Here is an 11,835-nt window from a genome sequence, read left to right as displayed (position 1 = left end):
GCAAAATGGCCGTTGATCGTACGGACAAACGCAGCTACCAGCAGAGAGCAACTCCTGCTTTTGTGCTTGCAGAACTTGATATTTTAGCAGACTTAGGATGGTACCATCGTTTTCTTGCAAAAACCTGTGAGAAGTGTATATAGCTTCTCTGAAATGAACTTCAAAGAGAATCAGTTTGCATTAAAAAACATGCAGAATTTTCTTTAAGCACTTAGCAGAGCTTCTAGCTGACCTTTAACTGCTTTCTGCAGTCTCAGATGCCATAAGCTGGATACAAAGTTAGCTCTATCTGCAATATGCTAAGCTGAAACTGGGGGGCTCTTGGTCTGTCCTGCAAGAGCTTGATGATGCTGTGGTTAATCAGGTATTTTTGTAAGCAGAAATTTAAATTTTTACACCATTTTTCAGAAATGTTGAAAGCCTAATTTCAAGCTTGTCCACTTAAAGCTTCTCATTTATCTTCTATACCTGTGGCTTTATTTTCATTTACAATCTCCCAGCCTGGATAAAATGTCCTTTGGCACAAAATTTGTGATTTCTTCTCTTTTTGGCAATAAATAAACAAAAAATTCTTATTTCAGTTCACATAGCCTAAATGTACTGTTTTATTTAGGCTGATCACCACAAATAACCTTTTCATGTACAAGCTCAGTTTCGGTTAAGTTTCTCATTCTAATAAAGAATGGTGTTATAATACAACTACCAAAGAAACCTCTTCACTATTAGTTGAGTTAAGGCTTGGAGAAGAGCAACCTCCATCCTAGGTCCTAGAAGAAATCTCCTTGTTATAGCTAAATTATGCAGTAGTTCATTGATTAAGAATTATATAGTCTTTCTCTTTTTAATGCTAATGTCTCATTTTGATTATTCAGGTAAGATATCAAGCCCTGGAGAGAAGATGTGACCTCATCACCTTCCCATGAGTTTTGCCACTTAATGCAATGCTGGTAAGTTCTGGTGAGAGTCATACCATGGCCCTTTCTTCGTGGCTGCAGAGTTGAGGCATTCATAGTCAAAAACAAACAAACAAAAAAACAATACAAAACACACAAAAAAACCTGTGTTGGGACTCCTTATTCCTGAAGCATAGCCAAAATAATAATAATAATAATAATAATAATAATAATAATAATAATAATAATAATAATAATAATAATAATAATAATATCTACTGTGAATTTATTTTTTAAAAAGAGACAGAAAAAGAGAGAGAAATACATAGTATTATCTTTGTGACACAAATTTTAAAATCAGACTGAATGGAAAATATTCAGTGCAAAACTGCTTTTTGTAGTCCAAGAACCTTTAAGAAGCAGGGTTATGGTTTTAAACAGCATTTTCAGTTTCAGAGTAGGCTTATATATCACATCCTGCTTATTGTGAACTGGCTTTAACCACAGCTGTCTTTAATAATATATTCTGCCTTTTACTAATAAGTAAAGAATAAATAGAGAATGCTTTATTTTGTTTCACTTTTCTGCAACAGAGGTAGTCACGTGAGCTCTTTTTTCCACCTTTTATGGATGTTTAATGCTGTCTATGTGTTGATATGTCATAATTTTATTACCTGGTGGTTGCAGTTCCTGAAAAAAAGTCACCAGTTGTAGCCTCAGTAGTTCACATAAGCTGATTTAAGAAAGATTTGTAGCATGAAACATCACTCATAAGTGAATAACTTTCTGCTGGCCTTGCCACAATGCCAGTGGACAGTAACTGTTCTAGTTATAGATGGAAATGAATGGTTGAGACACCTCCTCCAGCATGCACTAACAATGGGCTCTCAGCAGCGTTTGTCTGAATGGCTTGTCCAATCCATTCTTAAATGACTCCAGAGCAACAGGTTATGTTTAGAGGCTTGAAATATTGCTGTACTGTATTGTGATGATAGCATCAGTCCCAAATCCATCGTTGTGCTATACATCTCCGGAGACTTCATTTGGAAATTTTGAAAGAAAAATGGAATAATTGCAATCAGTCTTTTTTTTTTTTTTTTCCTCCATTAATAGAAAGCTAATATTAAATCCTGTCCCTGAAGTAACCAAATTACATCGAAGTCAGTCTGTGTTTTGTCAGTGACAGTGCTGGTGCTAATAAGCATCTCTGTTTTGCACTGCAGGCTACAGTAGTTATAGCAACAGTGTAAATGACCCTGTAAATGCTTCTGGACTGTTTTATATACTGCAAGATGACAATCTAGAAGAGTAAGTTATTTTAAGCCAGAAAAACAGGCCCAGAATATTATACTGATGACATGACTACAGCCCTAGAAAGCTCTAAAGAAATTTGGGATGAGAACTGATGTCCTAGTTCACAACCATTTATCTGAATTCTGAAATGTATTCACAAACATTTCACAACTAGGTGAATAGAATATGTATTTCCAAAACAATATTTGCTTGACAAAAAAAGCAAAAATGAATAGATCACAAAGTGCAGGAAGTTCCTTGAGGTGACACACCATCTCTTTGGACCTGCTTCTCATCTGAAATGTCTCTGCACTGACTTCTGTAAGTGTTTGATGGGGACCCCTCTAGCTGATGATAAAGTCACATTTGAGTTGTATAGAACTGATAGCTGTCCTCTGAGAAAGAAAAAGTGACTGAAAGCATTAGCAATAAAGACTTTGTATTATATGTTGAATGTCTTTTTTTTTTTTTTTTTTTTTTTTTTTTTTTTAAGGTAAGCTCTGAAATATTCAGACTTCCAGTTCTGCAGAAAACAAGTGAAGCCCTGATTGAGTGCTTCAGCTCAGCACTAAGAATTAGAACAATCAGAAGTTCTCCTTTGTTAGCAACCCCTCCACATCTTTCTTCAAAGTATTTTTATTACTTGCCTGGTAATTGTAAACCTTGCCTCCTTCACATCCATGTTCATGTTCTAGCACTGCCCCGATTTCTCTACAGTCAAGCTCTACAACTGTTCTTATTCAGTCCCTTTCTACCAGCTATATGGCTTCTGTGGGGTTATATTTGTACTTCTTTCTGCTGAAGGGAAGTGATACTCATCCCTCTATCAAGAAAAAAATGTAAAAGTATCTTTATTGTCCAGGGAAGTATAAGCAAGGTAAAAATTTTTACTGAAGAACACGGGCTGAAAAATGTTTCTATTTTTTCTGTTCCATATTTCTCTTTCCTTTTATTGCAATGATATTTGAAATGATGAAAATGAAAACTGCATGCTTTGAATGAATTTGGCTTTCAAAAATAATTCTACTGCTCTTCAGAAACATCTCAACAATTCACCACTCATCAATATTTGTTGCTTACCCATTATTGGAAACCATAATTGGACCTACAGTTTAATAGCACTATGATCAACAACACTATTGTTGTTTTATTTGTCTTCAAATTAAGGAAAAAAAAAAAAAAAAAAAGCTTCCTGAAGCTGTACCACAGGGAAGATAATTTTATTGTAAATCTCAAGGCGAGGAGCTTGCAGTCTGCTACTTCAGTGAATGTATTTAGTGGTGCACTTTAAAGATTCATCATAATGGAGGAACTTGGCATGTGGGATACTTAAGAGTTAGTGGAAGAGAACCATGATATCGTCTATGCATAGTTCACATTATGAAATCTTTTGTTGCTGCTGTTTAAAAGGAAGGAAACACAATTGCATTGCTTATAGATAGGCATCACAGAAAACACAAACAGAGTGCTTTGCGTTTAGGGTCTGTAGGTCCTGTCAGCCAGAGGTCTCGAAAGAATCTTGTAAGGCGTCCTAGATGAAAAATCAAACCTGGTGTAGGCTTTGGGAACGCTCGTAGTTTCTGCAGAACTTCTGCTGTGGAAGATGTTTACATCTGTGCTAAACGAAACTTGTTATTTAGTCCTTTGGAAGGTCTAAATAAGAAACTGACTCTGCGAAGTTCTCAGTAGTATTCATTTCCTGTCTGCCCCATGGCTATATGGCCTGCATCTCTGATTAGCTCTATTTACATATTACATACGTCACTGTCACAATTAATCTGCAGGAAGCTGGTTTCCCAGCTGAACCACTCAGTGTTTACAACTGGCTTTCCACAAGTGTGTAGCAGTGACATCAGTGCTTGTTAGACAAATGCGTTTTAATGCCCAGCTTCTGGAAGTGCTTACCTTGAACACATACATTTTAAAATGTGTTTTTTCCAGTGTGTACTCACAGGAAATGTTGAAGGCGGGAGCGTACTCTAAATTCTGCCCAGAATATCCTACCGGAATTAAGCATTACTTACAGAAACCCACAGGGATTCGGCACATGACAACCTTCTTGTTTTTCGAGAGAAAGTTTCTATCAGTCCATACTAACAGTACAAGCAATGGCAAGTATTGGGCTGAGCGTTTTCTGGTCTTTCTATGAAAGATGTGGGAGAACAGAACAGAGGGGCTGTGGTTTAGTAACCTCCCAGTGCCATGCTAGAACACAGTGAGTCCTGGTCCACTGGCTGAGTCATAAAATCAAATTCCCTACAGCAGACAGGGGAATGAAAATCTCTTTTCTACCTCCGACTTGAGTCCACTATCAGTGAACTGTGTGGTTGAAGCAGAGGTGGGTTGAACTACCAGGCCAGGCATTGTCCATAGCACAAAGCTGGGGAAGATGTGAGGAGCTCTGCAGGGGAAGAGGGCTGCTGCCAGGGCTGGCAGAGTAGTCAAAACAGGTTCTGATGGTCACAGCCTAGGTATTCAGGATTAAATTAGGCAGGACGTAGGAGCTCAGGTTCTACTGTAAAGACACCCCTGGTGGTTGTAGTGCTGTATCTCATGCTCCCTCAGTGTTTTAGCCCTCCCTCTGTATCATCACACTGATGCAGATATACAGAATTATGCTTATTTAAAGCACAGCCAAGATATTTGCAATAATACTTTCTTCAGTTTATAGGTTATGCTATATTCATTTTTACTTCTTCCTCAAAGTGCATTGCTCTGATGTCCTGATTTAGCTGATATAAATAGTGCTAGGGTTTAGAAAACAGTATGGTGAATTGCTCATCAGAGCAGTAAAAAAATGAAGCCAAATAAAAGAAAAAAAATCTCAGTCACCACTAAATATATAAAATATATTTATATAAGCATATAAAATGAGCTACAAAATATCTCTGTCAAGACTGTCTGAAGATTTTAAAGCTACCAGTTACTTTGATTTTTTTCTCCTCAGCCATTACACAAAGGAAGCTCACCACTAAAATTCAACCATTCAATTAATAATCATTCCAGGCGAAATTTCAATGGTTATCGAATCTTCAGAATGACTGGGGAATTTTTCAGGAAGGTTCAACTATTATTTGAGGATCAAGAAAAGCTGTATTCTAAAATGAAAATTGGTGCAGTTTTATCTCCTAGATGATAAAGGATCTGCAGTAGTAGTTTCCTCCTCCTAATCTGTTATAAATCTTGTATGGTGAGGAGGCTGGCTTCAAGGCAGGGATGCTCATTGTCACTGCTCACCAGCCAGTCACAGTCTCTCCTGCTCCTGGTTTACACCAGAATTTGCAACAAAATTCTTCAGCTAACAAACATCAAGGTAACACCAGCTTTCCCAAAACTGCCAGCCAATTTATTCTTCAGATTTGCAAGAACCCTCAAGAAAATCTCGTTACTCAATATAGTGATACGCAGAGGGCTACAATCTTAACTAGGCTTCAGAAGAGCTTCAGGCACAGTACAGATAAAACTCTGCTCTCGTAAAGTACTTATGTTTACGTTTCATTTCAGTCATGCAAGAAATTTTATCTGATGAACTTGCTAAGTCGGGTTGGAGATGGTCATCTGGGTAAAATCTGAGACGGTTTGGTATGCAGCAGAAGTGGGCAGCAATAAAGGAAAGAACTGAACCCGCCTCTTCATTCTGGATTCAGTGCAGCTGTATGGATTTTATGGATTCCTCACTGTCACCCCTTGCTGTCCTGCTCATGACAAATGAACGTGCCATTTCGGCGCTGTCTGGCTTTTAGCCCACGTCACGGTGTGCATCACTATTACCATTTTGGTTTGACACAGTCCATGACTTTTCCAAATGTTGACCATGGCAACCTTTTACTTCAATACCAACTTCTAAACCTCATCCTCATCTGCTACAGTGTGTTGGTCCTGTCTTTCTCTTGCCTGCGTTTCCCTGTCACAGCTAGAATAACTGTAATTGCAAAAATAAGTTTTGCAAAGCTTGCCAAAAATACTTCCTCAAAATGAAGAAAACGTGGTATTTGCACTTTCAGTATGCATACCAGGAAGCAAGCTATTCTAGTCTCTCTGTTGAGGAAAAACAGGTGATCATTTATCAGGTTACCCTGTCAATTTGATAAATGTATTTAATAATTTCAGCATTTCTGGAGCCACTGAATCTAATAGAAATGTTACGTTTCATTTGTTGCAAATCAGCCCAAACTGCTTGATGATGGAAACTGATAGTGTAAAGCTTGTCCTCGTGGTGGTGTGTATGAAATAATTTCCGTTTCAATTCATAGTAAGCATAAGCCTTTTTTTTTTTTTTTTTTTTTTTGCAATTCATAGTGGAGATCTTCAGATTGCTTTGCTTGATCCACAAGTGCCTTTCACATCCTAACTTTATAGTTTGTCACTGAGGCTAACTTTTTTTTTTTTTTTTTTTTTTTTTTTTTCCAGAATGGTCTCCAAGTTTAATGTCTTTGCTTTCTGATGACCAAATTACGCCTTGATCCTGCCAATGATGATAAACCTCCCCTGGAAGAAAGGTAAGAACAGCTGTACGGGGGTCCAGGGCTTCCAGTGGCAAACCAGGGCACCTCAGAGGAGGGGTAGGCAGTGCAATGGCTACGGTGCTCCCTCTGTTGGAAAAACTGTGAAAATTGTGACACGTCCTTTCCCCTTCAAAAAAGGGACACAACAGCCCTGCATGGATGGCAGTGTTTTTGTTCAAGTCCAAGCGACCTGTGCGTGCTGTGTGCATTCTGCAGCAGGCACTTTCCTGCCTTGTATTCATATATAGTGCTGAGATTTGCCTGACGTACCCCAGCAGAGGGTTTCTTGTTTTAACAGCAGTAGCAATATACAGAGAAATACGCTTTTAATGCCTGAAGTCAAACATTAAGTCTGATATTTCACTGATATTTTGCCTAGAAAATACTTCAATGAGAGGGGCAGAGCAGCCACTTTGCTGCTGACAGGAAGGGCTGTGAGAGCTCTGCTGGGCACTGAGATTCTATCTCCCAATGTGCTATAGGAAAAAATGCCAGCCCGGACGGCCCCACTGCCCCTGAGCATGGCAGGAAAACGAGCAGGCCCAGCTGTGTCTCCTGAGGGACAGCGGGGCAGCCTGTATGGTGCATAGGCCTTGTGATGACTGTTTGTCAGGCTTCAAGCTCTCAGCCTGACATATGGCCATGCCCAGAGACCTCAGGAAAAATCCTTGGGTATCAGTGAAACCTTCTGTCCCTGCTGAGGATTGCCAGGATGCTCTTACCGAACTCCTGCCCAGCCTGCACATCCTTGCTTCTGGTGAATCTCCGGTATCTAGAGCCAGGAGACAGAGCCCAGGTTTCCTGGTCACCCTCTCCCAATGACAGCTCCATCAATAAGAAACCCGTGGTTGAGCTGAGGGTATGCACGCTAGTTATTTTTTTGTTTCTGCTGCTTTAATGGCAGGGCTGTGCAGACGTGGCAAAACACACAAACCGCTCTTGATGTTTGCACCTGGGGTCATTTTCTAGTAACTGAGTGCGTGCAGGAACCTGCATAATCTCACTTGCAAAAAACAGATGGACTGTGAGCTGGAGTCCTTTTATGGCCGCTGAAGAAACATTTGTCACTGCTTCACCTCTGTGCTTGCCATTCGGTATTCATTTAGCCAGATGGACTGTGATGGTTATCTGAGCAGAGCTGAAAACAAGGAACCCCAGCCCAGTCCTTGGGGCAGAGCCAGAGCAGGAACTTCAAAGGAAAACCCCAGGCTTGAGCCTACAGAAAGTAACGTGGAGGAAAACCTCTTGCATGCAGGTGAGCCTGTCTCAAGTCTCAGTCAGGCTCCTGCAAAGCATCCCTTCTTTTCAGGTGGCTTCTTCATCTGAACCTTCTGCTTATCATCACTTGAGAACAGTTAAGCTCACGCCAGGTCTTGCTCTAGCTAAACATGAGTTGATCACGTTTTAGAATTGTAAGCTGTAAAATGATACAAAAGCCAGTACAAGCAAGGAAAAACGTGTGACTTTGGGCTTGCCCATGCCCAGACCATTCCAGGGAAGCTGTAGTTTATGTTAACCACCATCTTTCTAAGTCTGATAGGATGCTCACCGCTTGCTTGAATACTTCAGCAGCCCAGCTGGTGCACTGTAAGATCACGAGTGCTAGATGTGAGACTGTCCTATGGTATTTCTTGACGCAGTCTGGCTCACGCAGGATTTAAACTCTTGGACAGAAGTTTCTGACAAACATTAGTCACATGAAACAAATGGTCCTCCACTGACCGAGGCTCAACCCTCAACGTGTTTAATTGCAGCTGAATGCGGCAGAGATAACAGAAGGCTGAATGCTAAATAAGTCCAGCCAAAGTTAGTTTCTTGGAGAAAATGGAAATTTCTCTCCTCATCCCCACCGGCAAGGACTCAGTGGCTTTGTATGGACACTGTGTTGGGCATGTGTAGACACACCAGAAATGAGCACCAGAGCTTCCATGATCAAGAGACACAGGGACAAGGCCAGCAGACCAAGGAGAGACTGGGATTTTTCTCCTGCTTTGTTGTTGTTTTGTTTTTTCCCCTCCTGCCTTAGCAGCTGTGAGTTCTGGGAACAGAGACACGGGTGACAGATGCACACAGCTCCTGTCCCTAGCCTGAATGACCAACATTGAAAAAGAAGAAGGATGTGATGTCATTTGAAATGACACTTTAAATAAATAAATAAATAAATAAAATGTAACATAGCTGTGGTCTTGCAAAGTGGGCTAATTAGCCAGGGTGATGGCATGACTAATTGGATGAGGCTGGGTGTGGTGCTGTTACAGCTGTCTTTCTGGTATCTGTGGAAAGAAATCCTTCTTGATGTAAGTTAAAAAACTTCTAGACACTCCCTAGCAAGCCTGGATGCAGAGAAAATGTCAAAGCTATCCTTGCTTCGTGTGAGTGTTGGGCTAGATGGCTCCTGGCTCCCTTCTAGCCTCTGTTACTCTGAGACCCTGAACTCATGGAAGGACTTAGGAGCCTGTCCTAGCACAAACAACCCATCGAGTCATCCCCAGTGAACCAGAAACTTGTAGAGCACCAAATGGCACAAATTTCATTGATCTTTGTCTCAATGCATAAGACCAACGGAGGGAATCCTACCTTGGATTCCTCCCCAGTTTGCTCTGGGACACGCTTTGCAGGAGCAGCAGGTCCCTGGTAGGGGGCCAGAGGGGAAGTACCTGGATCTGCTAGGGCCAGGTGCTGCAGCTGCTGCTGCTGCCTGTGAGTAGCTGACAGAGATGCATGTTTCAGGGAGCAACTACACAAACACTGTGTTCTGTTCTTCCTGTCACACAGAGATTGTGGAGGGTCATTTAGCTAAAGTCGGACAGAATCTGAGTATAAAACGTTCACCCGAGCAGATGTTTTGCAGCTGAAGGGTTTGTGCCAAGCATACCAGCAGTGGGCAGTCTAAGTCCATTCTAGCATTCACCCAATGTCCAAGCACCTGCACCAAGAGGGGGGAGAGTGGAAAGGTGTCCCCACCTGCTAGGGAAAGGCATTAATTTAGTTTTGTGCTTCTGATTTCAGGAAGCAGCAAGATTTCACCGTGGTCTCAGCACTGCCGTGGAAACGAGCACCAGAGTGGGGTCTGCGGGCCAGACAGGAGCTGGAAAGAAGGTTAAACGTAAGGAAAAAGGTAAAAGAGCTTTGATTTATTTCCTGAGACAGATGAGATCATTTCTTCCCTCCAAGTCACAGTCCTGGTCTCTTGTATTTTTCATGTTTCATTACAAGTGTTTGTAATTATATGAGTGGCTTTAGAGGCCAATTAAGCCTTCATTTGGAGGCTGCTCTGGATGCTGGAAGCCCTCCATTAGCCTGGGCTTCTGCCAGCGAAAAACACTACATTGTCTTTAACAACTGCACCAGCTCCTATCTGCTTAATGTTGATTTTCCTATTAAGTTCAACTAATACTTTTCTAATTGTGTGAGCTGGGCCTGAAGCCAGGCTGGGTGGTTTTCGCTGGCTGCTTCCTAGGCTGAATCAGAGATGAGCAAAATCCTCACAAACAATTCACTGTGCACATGTTCGGTCCCATCTAAACAGCGGCTCTTCTCCTTAAAAACTGACTCAAACTGCATTTGTGCCTCCTGTGTTGACTTCCCAAGACAAATTCCACACAATCATGGGAAGTAGATGCTGGAGAACATACTCACTGGAGCACTGAAGCCTGGGTGCTGCACACAGTTTACATCATGAAGTACCTTAAGTGATGCCATGGAAATCAAAGGCCAGGAATTATTCCATGGGTTATTTGAAGCAGGTAATACCGTGCAAACTGCCCAGGAGGAATTATTCCTTCCATGCAAACCAGCCCAGAGAAGGATTGCTAAGAGATTCAATGTGGGATGCTCCCAGAGAAATGCAAGCGACAAAAACCTTAAAGAAAAATGAGATTGTTTTATTTTAGCAGCAGATGTAGAGGCAACATCCCAACAAAATCTGTGTCACATTGTGCTGGCAGAGTGAAGTTTGGGCATCATATAATAGTCTTGCTGAGAAATAGGAACCATTACCAGCAGCTGACTGACAGCTATTGCTAAAGGAGACCCGAGGTATACACGTACAAAGTGTGCGCTTCTCAAGCTTTTTCTCTCAGGCTATGGTTCAAAAACACATATGATTGACCTTAATGAAATTTAAGCAAATGTGTAGATCCATTGCTGCGTAGGGACGAAGCTAAGCACGTACAATGTCCCTCCTGCTTAAAGTGTTTGATACACAGAGATGAGAGTTTTAACAGCGCTGCACAACCAAACAAGTCATTATTGTAGAAGGTTTCCTGGTAGCATGAAGAAGCAAGAGGGAGCCAGGGCTATTTTAGAGCAAAACTGAAAACGCTAATTGACTTTTACTCACTGGGAAGGAAGATATAGCATGACAAATGGCTTTGTGGTTTGAATCATTAGAGGCTAAAGAGAGAGCTGCTGGCTAATGGGACTCTACTGGGCAGAAATGGCTGTATTAGGATTGCTGTGAGCAATTTACAAGATGTTTTTGTAGAACACAGGAGGAATCAGTAGGACCCCAGCTGACACCCCGTGGTCAGGAAGGAAGCAAAATGGTAAAGCAAGGAGACAGGGAAGGATCGGAGGGGAACTTGGTTGTCTCCCTCCCTGGGACAGATGGCACTGCATAGTTCTTCATGGGGAGGTCCAAGACAGCTCTGTCCATCCAAGGAGCAGGCTCAGAGAGCAGATACAGTGTCAGGAATCTGCGGGCATTATTTGCTCTTATTTGCACCAACCACCATCACCTGGGCCATGGACTAGGAGCTATATTTAAACTCAGGACATGGGCTTTAATCTTCTCCTGAGCTACCATGTAGGTCGGTCTATCTTCAACCCCCTCCCCTGTCATTCCTGACAGGGCTCCCCGGTTGTCCCCTGCCTCAATCTGTCCCCGGAGCTGTGGATGGGCTGTTAGTAGCTCTCTGTGCTGCTTGCTGTGCCCAGGCCTTGTGGGATGGTGCCTCTCAGCTGAAGGCACAGTCTGGTCATCCTCAGCTCCTGGCCAGTCCTTTTGGGAGCAGGTCTGCTCCTGCTGGACCTGGACACATCACGTTTTGTAGGGGGTTCTCTGGAGAAGGTGACTGGAAATGTGGTAAGCTGTAGAGGGGACATCAGACAAACTCTAGGAGGAAGGAGCTGTTTTCCTGCCT

At 42.0% G+C, this 11,835-nt stretch overlaps 1 protein-coding gene across 1 annotated transcript in view; it reads left to right on the top strand.

The window, feature by feature from the left end:
* The first annotated feature begins 876 nt into the window (after window positions 1–876).
* Window positions 877–11,835, top strand: part of RGS4 (regulator of G protein signaling 4) — a 30,740-nt gene continuing 19,781 nt past the window's right edge. Inside the window, exons 1-3 of the mRNA XM_068690874.1 lie at window positions 877–947; window positions 6,597–6,685; window positions 9,701–9,809. The gene's annotated coding sequence lies outside the window, so the exon portion shown is untranslated. The remainder of the gene's footprint in view (window positions 948–6,596; window positions 6,686–9,700; window positions 9,810–11,835) is intronic.

This window comes from Anas acuta, chromosome 8, assembly GCF_963932015.1.
Source record: "Anas acuta chromosome 8, bAnaAcu1.1, whole genome shotgun sequence".
Taxonomy (NCBI): Eukaryota; Metazoa; Chordata; class Aves; order Anseriformes; family Anatidae; genus Anas; species Anas acuta.
The sequence above is the reverse complement of the archived record's forward strand: the minus strand, read 5'-3'. Positions and strand labels throughout refer to the sequence as shown.